General features: G+C 48.0%; 1 pseudogene; it reads left to right on the plus strand.

Moving 5' to 3' along the window:
• Positions 1 to 2368, plus strand: part of LOC103262721 — an 11229-nt pseudogene extending 8861 nt beyond the window's left edge.
• The last annotated feature ends 2664 nt before the right edge of the window (positions 2369 to 5032 follow it).

Raw genomic sequence — 5032 nt, forward strand, 5'->3', positions numbered from 1 at the left:
TGCCCGGCTAATATTTTTGATTTATTGTAGAGATGAGGTCTCACCAAGTTGCCCAGGCGGGTCTCGAACCTGCGGACTCAGGCAATTCACTCACCTCGGCCTCCCAAAGCGCGGATTACAGGCTGAGCCACCGAACCCGGCCTAATTTTTTATCTTTTTTTTTTTTGAGTTGCAGTCTCACTGTCGCCCAGACTGGAGTGCAGTGGCCACTCCCGGCCACTGCAGCCTCAACCTGCTGGGCTCCGGTGATCCTTCCGCCTCAGCCTTCCAAGTTACTGGAACTACAGGCGCGCGCTACCAAGCCCAGCTAATTTTTGGATTTATTGTAGAGATGAGGTCTTGCTGCCCAGGCGGGTCTTGAAACCACGGGCTCAGGTAATCCACTCACCTCAGCCTCCCAAAGGTGCAGGATTACAGGCTGAGCCACCGAGTCCGGCTAATTTTTTATCTTATGTAGAGATGAGATCTCGCCAACTAGCCTGGGCTGGTGTTGAATCCATAGGCTCAGGCAATCCACTCACCTTGGCCTCCCAAAGTTCTGGGATTACAGGCTGAGCCACCAAGCCTGACCAGTCAAAACTTTTTTACTTCAATTTATGATTAGACCTAGTACAGCACCGGACATGGTGGCTCAAGCCTGTAATCCCAGCACTTTGGGAGGTGGAGGCAAGAGGATTTCCTGAGCTCAGGGGTTTGAGACCAGCATGAGCAACATGGAGAGATCTTGTCTCTACAATAAATCAAAAAATTAGCTGAGCCTGGTGGCACATGCCTGTGGTTCCAACTACTTGGAAGTCTGAGGTAGAAGGATCGCCTGAGCCCAGTAGGTAGAGGTTGTGGTGGCATGAGTGTGCCACTGAACTCCAGCCTGGACGACAGAGTGAGAATCCAACTCAAAAAAAAAAAAAAAAAAAAAAGACCTAGTAAAAGACAAAAGTTTCACAATCAATACTCACCCTAATTATGTGCGAGGCATACTGATATTTCCTATTTAATACATTGTATTTCCTTTAAAAAAAAATGCTGGTTAGGTTGGGTGTGGTGGCTTAAGCCTATAATCCCAGCACTTTGGGAGACTGAAGCAAGAGGATTGCCTGAGCTTAGGAGTTCGACACCAACCTGGGCAACATGGTGAGAACTCATTTCATCAATTAAAAAAAAAATTAGCTGGGCATGATAGCATGTGCCCAGAGTCCAGTTACTTGGAAGGCTGAGGCAGAAGTATCACCTGAGCCCAGCAGGTCGAAACTATGGCAGCCATGATGGTGCCACTGCATTCTAGTCTGGGCAACAGAGTGAGACTCCAACTCAAAAGATAAAATAAAATAAAATACTGGTTGAAATCCATTAAATCGGGGTCCCAACCCCCAGGCCATGCATCAGTACCTGTTAGGAACTGGGACACATAGCAGGAGGTGAGCTGCCGGAGAACGGAACTCTGTCTTCTTCAGATCAGTGGCGGCATTAGAGTCTCATAGAAGTGTAAACCCGGTCGTGCCGTAGGTCGTCCCAAGCTCAGGTCACCCTGTCCCAACCCTCCCCGCCTCCACCTATGAGATGAGTGATGCCCAAGACCCCACCACTGTGAAGCTGGGGGGCTGCAGTCAGCCAGGTGGGGGCCATGGCTTTCTCCATTTTCGCCAGCACCAAGAGCTCCAGGCATTCCTCAACCTTCTGGAGGACAGTTTTGTCCAGGAATTCCTCTCCAAAGACCCCTGTTTCCGGATTTCAGATAAGTATTTCCTGGTCATGGTGCTGGTCTACTTCCAGCGTGCCAACCTGAAACTTAGCGAGTTACAGCCACAGCAAGCTGTTCCTGGCACTGTACCTTGCAAACAACATGGAGGAGGATCTGGAGGAGGCCAAATGCGAGATCTTTCCATGGACCCTGGGGAAAGATTGGTGTTTACAGGTGGGGAGGTTTCTGCACCAGAGGGACCTGCTGTGGGCACGCATGGGCTTCCGAGCTATTGTGAGTCACCAGTGCTGTGAAGAGGTCATGGCAAAGGAACCCTTCCACTGGGCCTGGGCCCGGGAGTGGCGCGCCCACCATGGCGGGGTTCAAAGAGGCTGTCCTCAGGTCCCTGCCCACCTTCCCCGGGGCCCCGGCCTCTCACCACCCCACTGTTCCCTCTGTGGCTTGTCCCAGCACCCAAGCCACCACCGCCCTAAGCCTGTGCCGTCCGACTGTCCTTCTGTCACCTGGGAGTATCATCACCCTGGCTCCCAAAACTGTCTCTCGGATGCCAAAAGCTCCTGGGGCGGGGACCTCCTCGTCCTCTTGCCTCCCCAGATGCAGCTGGAGTCAGGCATCTACCCCTTCCGCATCCCAGTCTTCCCAAGACCCCCACCACGTCCTGGGCACTGACATTGTGAATAGCAGCCGGCCGGCCCATGCTTCAACCGGCTGCGTCCCACCAGGGCCTTGCATCTCGTGGGCATCAGGCTGGCTCCTTCTTTCCACCCTGCAACTTGCACTCACTCGGCCCTGGCCCCCTCTAATAAATTCATGTCCACAAGAAAAAAAAAGAAGTGTAAACCCTAGTTTGAATTTCACATGGGAGAGATCTAGGTTGCATGTTCCTTATAAGAATCTAATGCCTGATAATTCCCTAGTGTGAATTTCACGTGTGATGGATCTAGGTTGTGTGTTACTTATAAGAATCTAATGCCTGATAATTCCCTCTTGGGAATTATCGCCCATGGACACACTAAAACCAGTCCCCGATGCCAAAAATGTTGAGGACCAATGCATTAAATGTTGAAGTACCAGGAATTGTATTCTGTCTGGGCAGGGGAAACCAAGTTGTAGTCAAGTTGCAAGTTGTGATCAGAAAGCATTCAAAAGAAAAGGACTGTTTGGGACTCCAGCATTTTTTCGTTGGATTTCTTTTCTTTTCTAGGAGTTCAATTTTAGACATGCTGAGTTTGAAACACCTTTTAGATATTCAAGCAGAAGTTTCAAATGGGCAGTTGAATTTGTATCTAGAGCTCAGGAGAGAGGACTGGTTTGCAGATATAAATTTGGAATAATCAGCACATCCATAGCATTTAACTGGATGAGGGGACGGTGGGATGAGAAACGCAGAGCAGAGGAGAGGATCATGGCCTGAGCCTTGGGCACGCGGATATAACTGGCTGGTGAAAAGAAGTGGCCCACGCTTTTTGCTCTTTTCTTTTTACTTTTCTCCATTCTGCTGCCAGAAACTCAGATGTGGCAGATGCCACTGAGAACCTTAATTAAGGACAATCAAAAGTTTTGCCCCAAAGGTGGTGAAACAGTGAATTGTGGCTCAGATTAGATTCTAGTTGATAAAATTGAGAAACTCGCTGGGCTCGGTGGCTCAGCCTATAATCCTGTGCCTTTGGGAGGCTGAGGAGAGTGGATTGCCTGAGCCCGCGGGTTCGAGACCCGCCTGGACAGTGAGACCTCATCTCTACAATAAATAAATAAAAAAAATTAGCTGGGCGTGGTAGCGCATGCCTGTAATTCCGGTTACTTGGAAGGCTGAGACGGAAGAATCGCTGGAGCCCAGCAGGCGAGGCTGTGGTGGCTGGGAGAGGCCACTGCACTCCAGTCTGGGTGACCGAGTGAGACTCCAACTCAAAAAAAAAAAAAAAAAAAATTGAGAAACTCCTGGCAAAATTGAAAAAGAAAGGGAGGTGGCACACATAAACAATGTTAGGTTTGAAGAAAAGGATCTAACTAAAGCCATAACAAATATTTAAAAGATAATAGGAGAATATTATAAACAAATGAATGACAACAATTTTTAAAAAACACTAACATAATTTGTTATTATTCGTTTTGAGTTGGAGTCACACTCTATCACCCAAGCTGAAGTGCAATGGCATGATCATAGCTCACTGCAGCCTCGACCTTCTGGACTCAGGTGATCCTTCGACTTCAGCCTCCCAACTAGCTGGGACTATAGGCGCCCTCCACCACACCCAGCTAATTTTCTTGTAGAGATAAGGTCTCGCTATGTTGCCTAGGCTGGTCTCAAACTCCTGGGCTCAAGCAATCCTCTCATCTCTGCCTCCCAAAGTGCTGGGATTACAGGTGTGAGATTACACGATGGCTAATGACAACAAATTTAAAACAAAGGTGCAATAGACAAATTCATGGAGAAATAAAAATTTATGATATCAAAAAGAAAAATTACAGAACAATACCACTTAAAGAACATAGATGTCGCCTTTGGGAGGCTGAGGTGAGTGGATTGCCTGAGCCCGCTGGTTCGAGACCCGCTTGGGTAGGCGAGACCTCATCTCTACAATAAATCAAAAAATTAGCCGGGCGTGATAGCGCACGCCTGTAATTCCGGCTACTTGGAAAGCTGAGGCGGAAGGATCACCGGAGCCCAGCAGGTCGAGGCTGCGGTGGCTGGGAGCGGCCAATGCACTCCAGTCTGGGCGACAGAGTGAGACTCCAACTCAAAAATAAAAAAAGAACATAGATGTGCTGGGCGCAGTGGCTCAAGTCTGCAATCCTAGCACTTTGGGAGACTGAGGCAAGAGGATTGCCTGATTCCAGGGGTTCAAGCCTAGCCTGGACAACTTGGTGAGACCTCGTCTCTACAATAAATCAAAAAATTATCCGAGCGTGGTGGCACTCACCTGTAGTTCCAGCTACTTGGAAGGCTGAGGTGGAAGGATCACCTGAGCCCAGCAGGTCAAGGCTGTAGCAGCCATGAGCGTACCACTGCACTCCAGCCTGGGCAACAGAGTAAGATTCCAACTTTAAAAAAAGAGAACATAGATGTAAATTTCCTAAACAAAATATCAGCAAACTAAAACTAGTAATATATTTAAAAGATAGTAAATACATCATGACTAAATTGAGCTTTTACTAAGGAGGTTGATTCAATATTAGAAAATCTACTACTGTAATTAATCATATTGATGTTTTAGAGGAGGAAAACCAAGTAAATGTTTCAGTTTTACAGAAAACACTTCTTATAATTCACAATCTTTTACATTAAAAATTTTGGGGCTGGGCACAGTGGCTCAAGCCTGTAATCCCAGCACT

This window comes from Carlito syrichta, unplaced genomic scaffold (genome assembly GCF_000164805.1).
Source record: "Carlito syrichta isolate Samal-C Ts95f unplaced genomic scaffold, Tarsius_syrichta-2.0.1 Scaffold304598, whole genome shotgun sequence".
Lineage (NCBI taxonomy): Eukaryota > Metazoa > Chordata > Mammalia > Primates > Tarsiidae > Carlito > Carlito syrichta.